Source organism: Cupressus sempervirens, chromosome 5, assembly GCF_028749045.1.
Source record: "Cupressus sempervirens isolate cs-2001-9-10 chromosome 5, ASM2874904v1, whole genome shotgun sequence".
NCBI classification, from domain to species: Eukaryota; Viridiplantae; Streptophyta; class Pinopsida; order Cupressales; family Cupressaceae; genus Cupressus; species Cupressus sempervirens.
Window position 1 is genome coordinate 644,472,624 of NC_143122.1, and position 20,697 is coordinate 644,493,320.

Genomic DNA, 20,697 nt, shown 5'->3' on the forward strand with positions numbered 1-20,697 from the left:
CAACCTTAAATCCAAGATGTTTAAAGAAGATTGGTTAGAACATGAATACAATGAAAGTTTTCCAAATGGCAAGAATTATAGAAAACTTCAAGATTGCAAGTTATGAATTAAGAATAATAAATGAATATATGATTGTTTTAAAAATAAAATGAGTATAGATTAATGCAACAAATGAATATATTAATTCTTCAGAGGGAAAGATATGAAATAATTTCCAGCATATGGATTGCAAATTATAAAAAATATAATGACCAGTACCGAAGGGCGATAGAGTCAGTATTATAAGTTTAAAACATACAACATTATAAAATTTTATGCACATTAATTATAAACAATTTAGTAATCTAGATGCAACAGATCAAATATATGGATGCAATTTTAAAATAGTCTAGAATGTATTTTAACTCGTGGTTCAGAGACAAACCAGACATAGAAAATAATTAAATATTTTTCAATATCTATGATGTTCAATTTTAAAATGCTATAATTGATCTTGTCCACTTATCTATCATATAAATTATTTATAAAATTAAAATAATAATTATAAAGGACAAAACTATATAATATCTTAACTCTAAAGCTTCATGCAAATAAAATAAATATTTCTTATTGATCATGCCAGAAGTAAAATTGCACTGGAGAAACTCCTTACGGATGATCTATCCAATGTAGTTTGACTCCAAAATCGCACAATTCACGAGCTTAGTTCAAAATATTCATTCATTTACCAATGAAGGAATATAATATATCAAAGTGCATAAGATATGTAAAAATTTAATATGAATAGGAATTGTCTCTTTGCCGATTATGGCTTATATATTTATAGAGGATGAAAGAATACATCCTATCCATCGCACCTCTTCTTAACAAATAACTGATCGGCTAATCCATCCGCAAATCATAAATTTGACATGAAGGGAATTAATTATCAAAAATAGCTATTTTATTTCACGTAAAGGCTGATACCTAAGTGATTTATTTATAAAATATCTTCAATGGCACAGGATATTTCTAATGCATATGAGGATAGCGAGTTGTTTGATCTTTGGAGAAATAAGAGATCTTCAAACCCGTATAATCTGAATACTTTTAGAGTGTTTGAATACGCTTCACTCGTCAACCCCTAATGTAGGTAGATGATCTAGTTCATGCTTATATTTACTGAGCATAATATAGTCATTGTTCGTGCACAAAGATCCCATGACCATGACATGAGAAGATCACTTTAGGTGCTGGAATGAAAGAAATATTTCCTTAAGAAGCGACTGCTGTTGGAGACAAATAATTCATACAGAATCGAGGCTCCAGGTATTTCTAGGATTCAATAGGTTTCTAAATCCCTCATGAATATATTTGAAACATTTCTCATTTGCTAATTTTCGAATCATGCACTTTTCTCCAGTTGCTTCTTCCGCTTGCAAGCCTGCAACGAACATAAAAGAGCAGTAAACATTGTTGAAAACAAATGAATTAGTTCCTTGCGATATTGGGACAATTCCAGGCTTTGCAATAATAATTGATTGTTTCTGAATAATTCAAATTTTTTGACTCTGTCTGTAACATGAGGGGTGAAACCGAAAGTCCAATGTCTGTATCTTCCAGTGGCACCTGCACACTTAAAAACTCTTCCACAATTAGTACTGTGAGTGGGATATGAAAAATTATCTCCATCGTGGCACCGAGGATGATCAATTGACTCTATTTGGATTTATTGTGAATGTCTCTTTCTTGACTGATATCTTTTACATGCTGCATATAATTATTGTTTGTGCATCATCGATCGACTCCTACTTCAGACCTTGCACTTGGAACTAACATTTGTGTTGCATCTAAAAGGTCCTGAACTTTTGTCTAGGTGTATGATCACCATGGCGCATAACAAAAACAACACAATGTATTCTTCAAATTACGCAAAGTGTCAACAATGGCAGAGCTGCTACGGCTGAGTTGATTTGGTGATACTGGAGGATTTGAAAACATAGTTTTCTGGATCTTCATTAGAATTCTTCTCAAAAGAAGTTCCATTTAATTCTTCTAAGATTGTAGGCATGTTTCCTCCAGACTGTTGTGCAGCATGATTGCTCTTAATTCTAGATGACTGAGAATCTTCAGTGGAAGCAGCAAAATACAAGGGAATTCTTCTTCTTATGTCAGAACAATTCACAACAACATGAATTGTAAATACCAAATCTTCCATGAAGAAAGATTGACTCCCTGTTATCATCCTGACATTAACCCTTGCACCAAAATCCTCTTCAGTATTTTCAGATGACTTGGCTGTTCCATCAGATGTATCCATTATGGTGTTCTTTGTTTTGGAATTCCCGGTACAACCGTTTATATACAAAAAGGCATCGATTGTAGACTACTTCACATAAAAGTCCCAGACTTGAACTTGTTTAGAGCTTCAATTCTTGTATGTCGACTCATTTGATTCCGCCTTTGCTCACTCTTCATAATAAAAATAATGGAGATTAAAATTGAGGCTCCATCAATGGCTCTCGTTGGGGACACATGCCCCTTGAGGGCATAGTGAGATTTTGGCTTTCTCTGGAGGAGCAAACCGAGCACCCATACTTAGCATGATGCACGGTGAAATTGGGTGGCCCCAAGCTCCCCAAAAAATGAACAATACTTCTTTCCTCTATCGAACACCCGATTCTGATTGTGGAACATTTTGAACTTACTAATATGGTATTATATTGTTCCTGAATAAAATCTGATCTGTTAGAAAATAGAAAACAATCACCAAATGTTATGTGTTTTTCCTTCATCATTTGTTTAGAATTAACCTTTACCGTATCAATAGGATCATCTGAAAAGAAATAAATTTTAGTATTATTCATGTTAATGTTATAATTCTATCGGATAAATTATATTATATATATGAGATATATAATATATGACAAATATTATATATGGAATAATTAACTTTTATATATATATATATATATCTTATTATATATATTGTTATATAACAATTATAATATATTGAGGGTATATTACTTGTGTTATAACTATAACTAATGTAAGTTAATATGTTAAAGAGACATGTCTCTTCAAGAGACATGCCTCTTTATTTCACATATATATTCATTCATATAGTAACTTGGAAAACACATAAAAATTCCGTAAGTGCTATTACAAGTTCAAATCCTATTTCACTAACATGGTATCAGAGTAGATTCGAACTCTTGGGATAAAAGATTATAGAATCAAACAATCACACAGTTAGCAAGCATGAAAATTATTGATTGTGCATATACCATTGACTATATATAGTGAATTCCTTATCATGTGAAAGTTACAGAGCAGTGGTTCTTCTTTGAAAAGAATTGATTATATTTATATCTATTATAATATCCAGTCAGCATTTAGAGATAGCAATAAGAAGACTGAAATATATTAATAGCAATAAGTAGACTAAAATATATTACAGCAGCATTTCATAAAGAATAAACATACAGCCATGATCAAGGAAAGTAATCATAGAAGTATTAAGAATGAGAAAAACATCCGTATACATTTGCAAAGTAGAAAAATGGCAATTTAGTCCAAGAAATTTATCAGCTATTCTGAATGAATAAAGTTGAAAATAAATAAAAGACCACGGAGTGATGATAATGATGAGACAACGACTATTGATTGGCAGCAATCTATTTGATTGACACACAGAAAACTTTGTATGAAACCTTCTTGGTATAGTCAGCGATTGAAATGTTAGTTTTCAGACTCCACTTGTGAAATGACAAGACGATGGAGAAGTGCTTATAGTTATCGTGCATATATACTATGGCAATATTTTGGGTATATAGCGATCATGGTCTCATTGTTTGAAGGCGTTGAAAGTATGCAAGGCAAGATTATAATCTAACAGAAGAAATTCTTTATTTAAGTCTAACAGAGTTTGTAAAGAAGCAGTGACGTTGAAATTAGAAAACCTCACGGCAACACAAATATAAAGGAGTTCCCAGTTTGGTGAAGGCATGACAAGCAATAACAAAGCAGTGATATTCATTAATCCTATGAAAGCAGCGATATATGTTATGGAGCAATAACCAAGGAATTATATCTATCAACATATACAGTAGTCATGATATATGCATAACGGTATCAATACACATACTCCCAATAGCAGCGACTAATATCTTCAACGATAGAAGGGTAAAACACTAAAACGCAGGCCAGATATTAGCAGTGGATGGTAGTGTATCCATGGAAGTTGAGTCAGCGTTCAAGAAACAAGAGGGGAAGCTTGTAAATATCATGAGAACAACTAATTGAATATCATATGCCATCTCATTGTAGGTTTCCAATATACATCATGAGGAGCCCACGACAATATCAGAGGATATACATGTTAATAATAAAGCAATTGAACACTCAGCAGATCTCAACTATAAAGGGAATATATAGGCAGTCAAACTATCTCAACATCATTCATTTTTTTATATACTTCTTCAGACGTTGGAAAAATAACAAAGTCCAAATGAGTGCTAATTAGAGAACATTAGAAACTCATCATTAATTATATCCTTTTTTTTAGACTAGCACACATACAATAGAAGATTTGGCTATAAGGTTGGAGATCATATAATATATATGATCAAGAGATAAAAATCAATCTAAATTAGAAATTATATCCATCTTTAGACACCATCAGACGTTAACAAATTGAGCATGCATTATCGGGAATAACCATTCCCTTTCTTGTAAATTCATATAACAAAGAATACAGTTTAAACTTGGATTCAAAAAGGGATAAAATGCAAGTGAAATTTGTAATAATGAATTCCTATCAAATCTAGAATGGATATGCGGACACGATGTACACTTCTACAAGCCTTGCCCTCAATTAATCACGAGATAAAGTATATAATCCAAATGGAATTCTATCTGAATCTCTTAAGTTGCTGTAAACAAGAAATGAAGACAATTGACAAGAATTTCAAAAGTCAGCTATCGTGTATTATCAGCCATAGGAGAAAGACAACACTCAAAACTATGAGCAGTTGATATGATAAGACAATGATTTATAGAGATGATGATATTCAGATACCAACCAGCTTCATGCCACAATTGTAAAGCTATATTGTGTTGAGAGTATTGAGATTAAGTACTCCATTGTGTAAAATTGATATAGATGAGCATGGAATGGTGGAATTTACAATGTTAAGAGGTATTTATGCAATGGAAACCAATCCAAAATGCCTTGGGTCCAAGTAAAGACAAGGTTTGCAATCACTTGGAACTATTCCAATGTGATTTAGAATAGTGAGATAAGTATTCTCTCTTAAGACTAATATTTTTTATTTTGCAATCAGGCTCTTATATGTATGCTTGTATGTACTAAAAGTGTTATTTATCTCCTTATGCTCTTGTTCTTTTCTTTTGTCTTTGAGTATGTTCAATAATATAAGAGTGGGAATCTAACATTGTAAGGAGGAATGATAACCAATGTTCTATTCCCATTTGAATCGTCCTTATATGGGAGCAAAAAAGACGTACTCAAATTGTTTGACAAACTCACATTACATGTACCTACTCATTGTAGTCTCTCTCTTATTTTGTATTTCTATAATTACTATAAAGAGTTATTTTCCTTGATCTTTTCCTTTGTCTCTGAGGATGTTCTTGCAAGAAAAGAAGATTGGTACATTAGGCATGCTACCAAATATTGTGCAGACTCAATCTTATGATAGTAGCTCCTAAGAAGTGTGATTTAGGATTCATGAATCATCTGATGATTAGGTTGGATAATGTGAGTTTCTTGAAGCAAATATCCTTGATGATTGAACTTATGAGAGAGAGTCTGACAGTTCATTAGAGGCAACCTTGAAAAAAGAGGAGCAGAAAACAAAAATGCTCAAATCAAATTTTTGATGATATTGGTTCAGAAGGAGTAAACCTTGTTGATGGATTCAACACTAGTCATAAACTTTAATAGCTAAAGGACTATGATTCATGGGATAAAGTCTCATGTATGTAGGTTGGAAGGCTTTATGCTATCAGGATACCCATTGAACTAGGGAAACAAGACATGACTTGCTTCCAAGAGGTTAGAAGGATGATAACAGATTTAGAGGAAGTCTGACACTTCATCGGAGAGAACCTTGTGCTAAGAGCTCAGAGAAGTTGAGGGAGAAACCTTATTCTTTGATATGTTTTATGGTGAATGTTGTGATAACACTACATGACAGTATTCGTGGAGACTCCATGCGAACTTTTGATGTTATACATGTATGAGCCTGTCCCCTGCGTACATCATGAAGAAGTGACAACTTCTAAATGATTATCACTTGTATTAGGAGAAGTTATTGTAAAGTGACATCCTTACAATAACTTGTAGCATGATTCATTTTTGCAAAATTGTTCCATGTAAAGGCTTTATCTTATAAATCAATAACTAGGCGGTTGATATCATTAATTTGATTATCTACAAGTTGCTTGTATAGATATATTTTTGGTACTTGGTGTATATCTTGCCTTGATATTCTGATAGGCCATTACCACATTGAGTACTTGGTGGATATCATTTAGTTGATGTTCTGATAGGCCATTACTCAGAGTATTTGGTGAATATCATTTGATTGATATTCTGATAGGCCAATGCTTATGTTACCAGATATGATATCAAATAGTAATTGGTGAATATCATATGTTGATATTCTGATAGGCCAGTACTTACATGTTATCATATTCTAGAAATCTTCTGATCAAAGATTTCCTATATGTATTATTTTTCAAATATTACCTATGGTGTAATATCTATATGTTTTATCCTTCTTCATTAAAAGGGAGTGTTGATGTTATAATTCTGTCAGATAAATTATATTATATATATGAGATATATAATATATCACAAATATTATATATGGAATAATTAACATAAATATATATATATATATATATATGTCTTATTATATATATTGTTATATAACAATTATAATATATTGAGTGTATATTACTTGTGTTATAACTATAACTAATATAAGTTAATATGTTAAAGAGACATGTCTCTTCAAGAGACATGCCTCTTTATTTCACATATATATTCATTCATATAGTAACTTGGAAAACACATAAAAATTCCATAAGTGCTATTACAAGTTCAAATCCTATTTCACTAACAATTCAATCCAAACATCTGATCTCTTACTTCATTGATTTGATTAGTATACACAAAAGAAAAATCCTCAAAAGAAGGATGATGAAAACTTGAAAGCAATTCCTTAAGCATATTATTAACAAATGTTATCATAGAGTCTTTTGGGATACTTACCTCGGTATGTTGCTCATCCTTTATACCTGTATCAAATACATTGTCCTTATGAGCAATACTTACCAACTCTTCTTCATCAATGCAATCCTTGGCACATGACTCTTGTTTAACCTTTGAAAGATCCACATGTACGCTGTGTTGCTCACTATATAGAAAATCCCTTGAGTTGTGCTCTTGATCAGTCATACAAGCATCCAGATTAGTTTTTTCTGCACAACTTGGTTGATCTCCATTCTCTAGATGTTGTTCCTCATAACAAAAAGGCTTTGAAGACTGCTCACAATCAGCAACTATTATTCCTCTTTTATCAAAAATCTGATCATACATGACAATTGGAGAATTTTCAGAATCACTCTCGTACGATTGTGCTTGCTGATCATAAGATGAACTAATATATATTTCATCTTCTACTTGCACATCTTGAGTTTTATCCACTCCAAAACTATCATCAAACATGCTATCTTCATCATGATGCTGATGGACTTGATTGCAAAGAAAATTGTCTTCAAACAATGGTTTTGAGAAAGTAGAGACCTCGGCCATATCTTCAGGAGAACTTTCATTTAAAACTTCTTCATGTTCATATGTTGTACTTTTCTCTGTTTCAACTTTATAAAATATTTTGTCAAGATTCTCTATTGTTTCACTGTATAACAGATCTGAAATGATTTTGTAGTCCTTCCTGGATGCATCTTCTTCTTCATGTATGTTCATATTGTCTTCGAAATCTCCTTCTATACCTTGATTAGAGTGCACATCTTCAACAAATATGTCATCCTTCTGAGAAGTGTATGATCCTTCTGATTCATTGTTTTCCTCTTCATGAAAGTGATATGGATTTGTAAAGACGAACATATTTTCTTGTTTATTGAATGTTTCATAGGACACATCAATTTGTTTCTCCTTGATCTGATTTCTTTGTGTATGGTAAGAAAAATTTGACCACACTTTTCAACATACTTTTGATATTCCATGTGTAACAAGGTCGAAATCTCATCCACACTGAGAGAATCCTCTTCATCATTTCCATTTTCTTCACAATCTAATTCCTTACTGATCTCATCATTATCAAATTCTTCTTCGAGTTCTACATTTGAATTTGAAACATCATTATGTCCTTGTTTTACTTTGGCATCTTTTGCTTCATCTTTAATAGCTTGATCCCATATGTGAAGAAGAAGCTTCACATTAGGGTCTTTTGGCAAGATTCTCAATTTAACAATTTTGTTTAGAAATTCCATGTAAGGAGGTTTGAGGCTCAACAGAATCTCATTATAAGTGTTCATCACCCTCAAAAACAAATGTGTTGAAGTCTCACCCTCATACCTTTCCAAATTGAAAAAAGCATCAAGTGGAGACATGTCAGGATCCTCTTCCATGTTGCAGCTTTGATTTTCATCTTGTTTATAACGCATGTCATCTTCCTTGCTTGTATCATGAAATTCATATAGAAACCATTGTTCAAATTGTTTCCAGGATCAGATGCATTGTGTGGGTAATGATTCATATTCCTGTCTTGCATTGTTCTTCAAAGTCCTAACAAACAATTTCATTACCTGATCTTCTGCACAAATCTCATAATCTTCTATAAATGTATAGAATGCATCCAAATGTCGAATTGCCGATTCATCCCATTCTCCATGGAACTTTGGTACCAGTTGTGAAAGCTTTGGAGATAACTTGATAGGTTCATAATCAAAATTGCTAAAATCCAATGGCTTGATGCCATCTAGAACAAAAGGCTTTCTTTAAAATAATCGATACATTTGAAAGACCATCCATCATTTCCTTTTGAGTATACTCCCTCAGCAGAGTCACTGATGATCGAGGCACTACTTTTGTTAAAGTACCAATCAAAATACAATAGAGTCGCCACCTCCAAATAGAGAAAATAAATTGTCTTCAAAAATCTGAGTTCTTCCTTCTAACAGAGTATACCTCACCAAAGATCGAATCTGCAGAAAAAGCTTAAAGAAAAACATACAATGCTTCTACAAGATCATATCTTCATAATGCAATTTAAGATTTATAAAATAATTACAAGAGATTGAAATCTTCAAGGAAATTAAATGTACTGTAAAAAACTTATCAATTTATAATTTTAAATATATCAAAATACTTTATTAAATAAAATAGAATTCTAACTCTTACTGGTCTACAATCAGAAACTCTTAGGGTTTATTTTGCAACATCCCAAGTAGAGTCACCAATCTGTTGGTTCCCAAAACCGTAGATTAGAATTCTACGAGTCTTGCCAACTCGATGCTAGGATTGCAAATTATGAATTACAAATAATAAATGAATATATGATTGTTTTAAAAATAAAATGAGTATAGATTAATGCAACAAATGAATATATTAATTCTTCAGAGGGAAAGATATGAAATAATTGCCAGCATATGGACTGCAAATTATAAAAAATATAAAGACCAGTGCCGAAGGGTGATAGAGTGTATTGTAAGTTTAAAACATACAACTTTATAAAATTTTACGCATATTAATTATAAACAATTTAGTAATCTAGATGTGACAGATCAAATATATAGACGCAATTTTAAAATAGTCTAAAATGTATTTTAACTCTTGTGGTTCAGAAACAAACCAGACATAGATTCAGAAACAATTAAATATTTCTCAATATCTATGATGTTCGATTTTAAAATGCTATAATTGATCCTGTCCACTTATCTATCATATAAATTATTTATAAAATTAAAATAATAATTATAAAGGATGAAACTATATAATATCTTAACTCTAAAGCTTCATACAAATAAAATAAATATTTCTTACTAATCATGCCAGAAATAAAATTGCATTGGAGACACTCCTTACGGATGATCCATCCAATGCAGTTTGACTCCAGAATCGCACAATTCACAAGCTTAGTTCAAAAAATTCATTCATTTACCAGTGAAGGAATATAATATATCAAAGTGAATTAGATATGTAAAAAATTAATATGAATAGGAATTGTCTCTTTGCCGATTATGGCTTATACATATTTATAGAGGATGAAAGAATACATCCTATCCATCACACCTCTTCTTGACAAATAACTGATCAACTAATCAACCTGCAAATCATAAATTTGACATAAAGGGAATTAATTATCAAATATAGCTATTTTATTTCACGTAAAGGCTAATACCTAAGTGATTTATTTATAAAATATCTTCAATGGCACAAGATATTTCTAACGCATATGAGGATAGCGAGTTGTCTAATCTTTGGAGAATAAGAGATCTTCAAACCCATCTAATCTAAATACTTTCAGAGCATTTGAATACGCTTTACTCATCAACCCCTGCTGTAGGTAGATGATCCACTTCATGCTTATATTTATTGAGCATAATACAATCATTGTTTGTGCTTAAAGATCCCATGACCATGACATGAGAAGATCACTTTAGGTGTTGGAATGAAAGAAATTTTTCCTTTAGAAGCGACTGCTGTTGGAGACAAATAATTCATACAGAATCGAGGCTCTAGGTATTTCTAGGATTCAACAGGCTTCTAAATCCCTCATGAATATATTTGAAACATTTCTCGTTTGCTAATTTTTGAATCATTTGCTTCTCTCCAATTGTTCCTTCTTCCGCTTGCGAGCCTACAATGAACATAAAAGAGCAGTAAGCATTGTTGCAAACAAATGAATTAATTCTTTTCGATATTGGGACAATTCCAGGCTTTGCAATAATAATCAATTGTTTCTGAATAATTTAGAATTTCTGACTCTGCCTGTAACATGATAGGTGATACCAAAGGTCCAATGTCTGTATCTTCCAGTGGCACTCGCACACTTAAAAATTCTTCCACAATCCGTACTATGAGAGGGATATGTAATATTATCTCCATCATAGCACCAAAGATGATCAATTGACTCCATTCTATTTATTGTGAATGTCTCTTTCTTAACTGATATCTTTTACATGCTGCATATAATTACTATCTGTGCATCATCGATTGATTCCTACTTTAGACCTTGCACTTGGAACTAACATTCGTGTTGCATCTAGAAGGTCCTGAATGTCTAGGTGTATAATCATCATGGTGCATAACAAAAACAAGAAAATGTATTCTTCAGATTACCCAAAGTGTTAGCAATGGAAGAGCTGCTATGTAACAAACAAATTTTCATATCTAAATCAAAGACATTGTATATTGAAAACTCCCAACATTTATATAGATAACTGAATCCTTTTCACATGACAATTACTGCTTTTAAAGATTAATAGAAAATAATTGTAATCATATTCAAGGTCAACTATTAACTATTCATAACTGTAATTTCATGGTCAGCTGAAATAAATAAATTATCGACTATCATAACTATATTCATGACAAACTGAAAATAACTATAATCATATTCAATTGAAATAACTAGATCAATGATTAACTATTCTTAACTATGATCATGTTCAGCTGAAATAAATAGATTAACGACTGACTATCATAACTGTATTCATGATCAACTGATTAACAAGTAAAGTAAATGCTTAACAAGAAAGAAAGGAATGTACAAGCATCATCGGAGGATCTTTGAGCTAGTTGTGCAAGCCTCGACATTGGTGAGAGGAGAATCATTGACATAGGCTTAACCTCCCAACCTTAGACCATACTTATCCCCGCACATTCTATTATATTAGAATGGCCCTCCCTACCTTAGGATCAGGCTTGGGATGTTCTTTAGTCCAGCCGCCTGAGCATCACGGTATTTGAGTGTCCACTCAATTATGAAATGGACATGTTTACATAACTGACACTATGGACATCAAGTGATCATTAGATGACACATATGCCTATAAACTATCTTGGTCAAGGATTTCCGATGGGTTCATCAACCCGATCACCACCGCTCAACTTGATAACAAGTTCCATTATAGGGATAAGCATGAGCTATTAAGCATATTTCTTTTGAGTTATTCATGTTTGATTTCTTCTTTGTTTTCTTGTAGATTTGTTCCACCTCTTCACCATTCATGGCTTCATAGTCGGTGATTTCCAGGTGTATTAAAAAATTATGAGCACTCTACCCTTTCACACCTCTTCACCATTCTTGGCTACATTGCCGGTGAATCCCAAGTGTATTAAAAGATTATGAGCATTCTACCTTTGATATCTTCTATCGTGAGTTATGACATATTATTCTTGTGAACAACAACAATCATACAAGTTTTATTGTATACAGAAACTCTTCTTAATGGAATACTACTCAACTAGATATAAAGAGATTAAGAAAAAATTCTTTGTAAGTCTTCAAGGTTTATTCAGCAAGTAAAAGAAAAATCATGAACATAGACATAAGAAGAAGTTATGATCCTAGCCGACTGCTATAGATTTGCATTTATAAATTTGAAAGGTTAATTCATGACCTGAAATGTATTCTTTGGAAAACTTGAATCTTAACGACTCCTTCTTGGCTTTCTTCAATGCTGATCCTCAATATTTTAGCTGGAATTACTTGCTCGGATAGGTTGGAATTGCTCAATCTAGACAAGGTTGATAACAATGGTAATTTGCAGAAGACTTAATGGCGGATTGTAGACGTTTCAAGGTAGATTGCAAATTCATTTTAATGACTCTTTGGAAATCGTATCAAAGTAGATTGCAAAGACTTTTTAATGGCTGATTGGAAATTGTATCACGGTAGATTGCAATCATAACAGTGCAGGGACGAGTTAGTAAATGAACATGAAAAATCTAGACTGAAACAAGGAAGAATTCGGGCACCAAGGAGAAAGGTGATCGCGACTCTCCCTCATGGCTTCCTTAAATGGAGAGCAAACATGAGTCGTTGGCTTCCACCGGTTCCAAAAACATTATAATCGATTCAAATTTCCAAGTAATAAATCAATGATGAAAAGAGAGGGAAAGAAAGAATAAAATAAAAAGTTGAAAAGAGGAGTTGGAAAGATTATAATTTTCATTTATTATTATAATATATTCTTATATACGTTCATGTAAATATATCAATGGGGTGACATCATTAAATTATGTTATTATAATTTATTAGTGCCATTTCATTTTTATATTTATGTGTATTTATGTAAGTATTTATTATAATAATGTGATGAAGAACAATTAAAAATCTCTTGAGATATATATTATATTTTAATTTAAACTATTTTATGTTTTTCTTAGATTATTTTTCTTAATAGCTTATGTGGTCCCAAAAATGTATCCTATGATGAACTCGTTGCATCCTTTCCAAAGAAGTTTAAGGTCATACCTGCCGATCCTGATGACTGAACTTAAGTGAACATCCCATTCTGATGATCCTGTTTAACAATGCTTCCCCTCTCTTCATCTTCTCCTGCAACCACCCATAAAAACACTTTTGCCATAATAATAATTCATAAAAACATATTAATTGTTATTTTAAATCAAACTACTGCTAATCACCTAATAACAATTATTGGTTAACGACCATCTTCATTAATAGTTAATACAACGTTTATAAATAACTACCTATTTCACATGATCATGAAAGAATAATTCATTAAATCCAACGGTTATGAACAAGTTTAAAATTAGGTCAAAAATTTGGGATGTAACATACCCTCCCCCTTAGATTTTTCATCGTCCTCGATGAACATCACAACAAAGTTTAAAAAAAAACTTAATCAGTTTATACTAAGAAAACCTACCTCTACCATCGCTGGTTCTCGCACCTGTAATAGTTTCCAATCAATTATATGGTCATGATGGATAATGTATATCTTAAGATATGACACATGGAAGACGTCATGCATCCTGGCAAGGGCTGGTGGTAAAGCAATTTTGTAAGCTGCTGGGTCTACAATTTCCAATATTTCAAGGGGTCCTACATACCTTGGGGCTAACTTGGCATTCTTACCAAACTTGATAGTACTCTTCTAAGGTTTTACCCTTAATAGTACCTTTTCTCCCATTGAGAATTCTCTAGGTGTTCTTTTTGCATCTACATAGCTTTTCTGTTTGTCATTAGCTTCCTTCAATCTTTGATGAATCTGAATTATCTGTTCTTCCATTTCCTTAAGCATTTCGGGTCCAACAATGATTCTATCTTTCAAGTGATTCCAACTCATAGGAGTTCTACATTTGCAACCATACAAGTATTAAAAAGTAGAACTAAGAAAGAAAGTGGTGATAGCAGATAACAAAAGTATTTTATTAATCTAGCTACACAATAATACAGATTAGATAGCCTCTATAAATAAAGGACTTCCAACTACAAGCGAGGAGTCTAGATGTACATGTGGACCGTGTAATGTGACAACACTAACACTTAACAACTTTGCCATGTGTTTGGAGACATATTCAGTCATGCACACATGTGGTGGAGTTAACTGCAGTTTTATTTGCAATAGGAGAAAGACGTGGACTTGGTCTATTCCAACACCCTCCCTTAATCTCTACCGCTAAAGACTCTTTATATGGACGAAATTACAATAAGAAATTCAAATAGAATAGGTCCCAGCATTGAGCCTTGTTAGGTACCCATTTTACAACATAAAAAATTCGGTTTCTCTTCTCATTATCAATTTGTTCCTTGTGTCATTATGATATGGGTTTTTAACCGGTTAACCCATAACCATTTGGGATTTGCCCCAACTAATGCAATTGATTTTCTTTTGGGTTTCTCACCTAAGCAAGTAGTTCTGGCTTACCACAAACCGTTCTTCACTTAAACAAGTGGTTTTGGCTTACCATGAACTGTTCTTCTCCTAAACAAATGGTTTTGGCTTACCATGAACCGTTTTTCACCTAAACAAGTGGTTTTGGCTTACCGCGAACCGTTCATAATTCACAACAATATTGTTCCAATAACGAGGAAACCAACTCTAAACTTTTCTCATGCACAATAATATTGAGTCCATATAAAAAATTAATCCATCTACCAAGTCACATGAGTACCCAGCCGTTGTGCTCGCTAGTTCTGTAGGAATGTTTTTCAGATATATGGTTCATCAATATGTTAAACATTTCTCACATGATACCCAACTAGTCTGTTCAGTCTCGATTTCCTTTGATGGCAACTTTTCTATCTTCAACCGGCTTCTCTCAACACTAGAAGCTTAGATTGTATCTTCACAGGGTCTCTTTATTCCAGACATTGACTTTAATAATCAGCCTTGCTTTTCATTTGGCAGTAGCATATCTTCTATGTCACATTTTAAGTAGCAGCTTCATGAATCAACAAAGATCAAACATTGACATATTTAAATAAAATCATAGCCTAAAAAATCTAACAGCTTTAATACCATATTAAAAAGTAGAACTAAGAAAGAAAGTGGTGACAGTAGCTAACAAAAGTAATTTATTAATCTGGCTGCACAATAATACAGATTAGATAGCCTCTATAAATAGAGGACTTCTAGCTACAAACGAGGAGTCTAGAGCGTACATGTGGACAGTGTAATATGACAACACTAACACTTAACAACCTTGCCATGTGTTTGGAGACATATTCAATCATGCATACATGTGGTGGAGTTAACTGCAATTTCAATTGCAATAGGAGAAAGATATGGACTTGGTCTATTCCAACAACAAAGCCTCAAAGGGAGCCATTTTAATGATAGACTAGTAGGAATTGTTATACGCAAATTCCACCAACGGTAAGTATGTTTCCCACTGGTGTTGTCAATCCATACAATATACTATTAGAAGATCTTCTAATACCTGATATATTCTTTCTGTTTGACCATCTGTCTCAGGATGATAAGCTGAATTGATGTTTAGTTTAGTACCTAATGCTGAAAATAATGTTTGCTAGAATCTAGAAGTTATCTTAGCATCCCTATCTGAAATAATTTTCTCTGGAATTCCATGCAATTTGAAAATTTCTTTTATGAATTTATGAGCAATCTTTGGTTCTCCATCAATCATATTCCTTGGTATAAAATGAGCAACTTTTGTCAATCTATCAACTACTACCAGAATGATATTGTGTCGATTCCGTGTCATCAGTAACCCCTATACAAAGTCGATGGAAATTATCTGCCATTTCCAATCGGGTACCTCATTAGGGTGCAAAAGACCTCCTAGGTATTGATGTTCTGCGTTTATTTTCTGGCATTCTAAACAACCTACAACAAATTCTATTATCTCCCTTTTCATTCCTTTCCAAAATATAGGGGTTTTATATCAGATAGCATTTTAGTTACCCCCAGGTGTCTTAAATATGGAGCTAAATGATATTCTTCTAGAATCATTCTTCAGAGTTCAAGGTTGTTGGGTACATAAATCCTGTTATGGTATCTTAGCAATCCATCCTCTTCTAAACTAAATTCTAGATACTTAGAATCTTGTGGGTCCCTGATAAGAGCTAGGCTGATATTTATGCATAAAACTCGTCATATTCTAGATGTTGTAAAATCTGGTCCTTTAATCTGAAGTTTACAGTAGCCATTGCAGAAATGTGTCTTCTCCTACTTACGGCATTTGCCACTTTTTTTTCCTTGCCCTTAATATAACTTATGTCGAATTCATAGTCTGCTAAAAATTTCAGCCATCTTCTTTGTCTAGCATTTAGATTTGGTTGTGTGAAGATATATTTCAGATTGTGATGATCAGATCGAAGTTCAAAAGGTTTTCCGATCAAGTAATGTCTCCACATCTAAAGAGCATGTATAATAGCTGCTAATTCTAGATCATGAGGTGTGTATTTTTGTTGATAATTCTTCAATTTCCTGGATTCATATGCAATTACCTGTTCATCTTGCATTAACACACCTCCTAAACCTTCTCCTGATGCATCTATTATAACTACGAATTGTTTTTGTAGGTCAGATACTTTTAGCATGGGTGCTGTAGTTAGCTTTTCCTTCAAGTATTCAAAAGCTGATTGACACTTTTCTGTCCTAAAAAATTTCTTTCCTTTTCTCTGAAGTGATGTGATCGGATAAGCTATCTTAGAGAAGTTCCTAAAAAATTTTCTATAAAATCTTGCTAATCCCATAAAACTTCTAACTTCTGACACATTTTTAGGTATAGATGATTCCTTAATTGCTTTAATTTTTGACAGATCTACAGCTATGCCCTGAGCTGATATAATGTGCCCTAAATACTTAATTTTCTTTTGATAAAAAGTGCATCTAGACAATTTTTCATATAATTTATGTTCTCTTAACCTTTGCAAAACAGTTTCTAAATGTTTTTGATGCTCTTCCTCGTTCTTTGAATAGATTAGAATATCATCTATAAAGACCAGCACAAACTTATCCAGACAATCTTGAAATATGCTGTTCATTAAGTTCATAAAAGCTACTAGGGCATTGGTTAACCCAAATGGCAACATTGTAAATTCGTAATGTCCATACCTAGTTCTGAATGCAGGTCTGTGAATATCTTCATCCTTGATATGAAGCTGGTGATATCCTGACCTCAAATCAATTTTTGAAAACACTGTCGCACCCTTCATTTGATCAAAAAGATCATTTATTCTAGGAAATGGATACCTATTCTTGATAGTAACCTTATTGAGCATTTTGTAATCTATGCATAATCTCATGGTTCTGTCCTTCCCAACAAACAACACTTGGGCTCCCAATGGTGAAACACTAGGCCAAATTAGTTTCTTGTATAACATGTCCTATAGTTGTATTTGCAACTCCATTAATTCCGTGGTAGTCATCCTATATGGTACCCGAGAAATGGGTTCTTCTCCTAGTATCAAATCTATGGTGAAATCAAAGGCTCGAGAAGGGCGTAGACCACAGAGTTCTTTAGGAAACACATCTTGATAATTCTTTAGATAGGGATATTTTTCTTCAAAAGATTCCTTTAACTTTTCTTTGATTTCCCCATCTTCATAAATATAGTCATCTCCATATGTGGTGTTTTTAGGCTCTCTCATGTCCTCAATCCTGACTGCAAAGATCTCATAGCCTTTTTTTCTATATTTCTTAAGTTGCGTGGCAGATATCTGTTTTGATTTAATTTCATGTTTAATCCCTATAATGCTTGTTAGCCTACCTCAATCATCCAAATAATTTACAATTTTGGCAAGAAAATCTACATTGGCCTTATGCTCACTAAGCCAATTGATGCCTATGATAATATCATAAGACCCAAGAGGTGCTACATATAAGTTCAATTCTGTTGAACAATTTGGAAAGTCAACCTAAGCCTCAAACAGACACTGCTCTACCTTAGCCCTTGACTAGTTTGCATTTTTGACTGTCCATGGTTTTGCCATAAAACTAGATCTCTTTGGAAATCTACTTAACAGTCCTGGTGATATAAAACATTCAGAAGCTCCAGTATCAATTAAAATGGAGACAGGGTTCTCGTAGATCTTACCTGGAGTTTCAATTGGGCCTATTTGCTGTTCTACTTGCCTATTGTCTAGGGCTGCATGGATCCTCTGCTAATAAACTTGCTGTTGTTGTGGAAGAGGTGGTCGTTGTGGCTGATTGGTGTTGGGTTTGATGGAGCATTTATTAGCAAAATGATCTCCTCCACAAGTGTAGCACCTTGAAAGTGGTCCCTTCCTCTCATTACTCTTATTATTCTTAATTGCATTAAAATTACTTTTAACATCCTTAACTCTGTTTCCCTTTGACTCTGGCTTGCTATACTTGAAATCCTTAAACTGTCTTTTCTGAGTTCTAGAATTAGCATCCTTCATATTCCAGTTTGTTTTCTTTTTATTGTCTTGGATGGAGTCATCCTTCTTGATTTTGTATTCTTGCCAAACAACCTTCTCTAGAGCTTCTTCCATAGTTCGAGAAGTGAGAACATCGACTGTTCCTATTTTGTTGTTCAAACCCATAATGAATTTTCTCACCTTCAGATTTATATCCTGTTGATATGGTGGTACATACTTCAAAAGTCAGGTAAATTTCTCCCAATACTTATGTACTATCATATCTCCTTGCTTCAAGTTTTGGAAATTTGGAAGTTCTGATCATAAAAGGTTTGGGGCAGCCAGTGATTTCTAAAAATGGTTATAAACTTTTCCTAAGTAGTCTTAGTGGTTTTAATGTTCTGCTCAACTTTGGTGTTTCTTCATTAGGTTGTAGCTTTTTCAGTAAAATGATATATTCCCCAAACCACTTTTGAGGTTTCAGAAAAGTTCCTAATTTCAAAATACTATTCCATTTCAGTTAGCCAAGCCTCTGCATCCTCTCCGAACTCAGAACCGACGAACTTGGGTGATTTGATTTTCTTAATATCTACTGATAGATCAACCACTATTTCTTGTTTCTTTTGCTTTCTAGTTTGAATGGGTGCAGAGGTTCTCTTGTTATATCCGAAGACTTCCATTTCTATTCTAAAAGGAGGTGATGATTGTGTTTCCTCATGGTTATGCCACATTTGAGCTGCCATCTCATTCATTCTCTTTTCCATGTTTTCCAACTTCAGTTGTGTTTCTTGCAAAATCTGAAGTAACAAGTCATTGGATGATTGAGTGTTTTCACGGACTATGCCATGATCTACAATGTTCTCATTGCTATTCATTTTATTTTGTTTATTGGTTTATCTTGTTAATTTACAAAAAAATTGTCAATTTATTGAATTGATACATATTTATGTATTTCCACAACAAAAAGAGTTTGTGAATGCATGAAACATATGAATTAAATAAATCTAATTGATTAACTTAATACTTTGCTACTGCACTTATAGCAGCTTATTTACAAAAATCTCCTCTATTGAGGATGTTTACATTAGAATATTTATTCTTGCTTTTCAGTATTTAATTTTGGCACAGATTGGTACATATCCTGCACCATCCAGGATTTGTGGAAATGCAAAAGAGAGTTGCCTTGATGAGCGTTCCAGTTTTGAATTAACTTGTTCCTATATGCTTCTTTTCTAGCAAGGGTCCGCTTGACTTTTTCTTTCTTCATTCGTTGCAATGCTTGGTTCAGAGTTTCATTATCTTTGGGCATGGAGCAGCAAGTATAATCGTATTTAGGCATATTTTTAATTAAAAAAGGGAAAATGGGATGTCGAGCCTTCGTGTGGGGTGTTTTACGTACTTGCATCCTGTATAATCATTCTAAGATTTTTTCAAGTTTATATGGAAGGTAGTGTGCCCTAGGTTCAGAGTTGAACCCAGCACTTTGATACCATATGTAACAAATAGATTTTCATATCTAAATCAAAGACGTTTTATACTAAAAACTCCCAACATTTATATAGATCACTAAATCCTTTTCACATGACAATAACTACTTTTAACAATTAACAGAAAATAATTGTAATTATATTCAAAATCAACTATTAACTATTTATAACTGTAATTTCATGGTCAGCTGAAATAAATAGATTATCGACTTAGTATCATAACTGTATTCATGACCAATTAAAAATAACTATAATCATATTCAATTGAAATTACTAGATCAATGATTAACTACTCCTAACTATGATCATGTTCAGCTAAAATAAATAGATTAACAACTAACTATCATAACTAT

At 32.9% G+C, this 20,697-nt stretch overlaps 1 protein-coding gene and 1 long non-coding RNA gene across 3 annotated transcripts in view; one reads left to right on the forward strand and one right to left on the reverse strand.

Moving 5' to 3' along the window:
* The window catches only part of LOC149557554 (uncharacterized), a 63,907-nt gene extending 50,105 nt beyond the window's left edge, over positions 1-13,802 (reverse strand). The window contains exon 1 of the long non-coding RNA XR_016364893.1: positions 13,515-13,802. This is a non-coding gene — a long non-coding RNA (uncharacterized LOC149557554). The remainder of the gene's footprint in view (positions 1-13,514) is intronic.
* Positions 1-20,697, forward strand: part of LOC149557555 (uncharacterized) — a 96,891-nt gene that overhangs the window by 49,242 nt on the left and 26,952 nt on the right. The window lies entirely within an intron of this gene.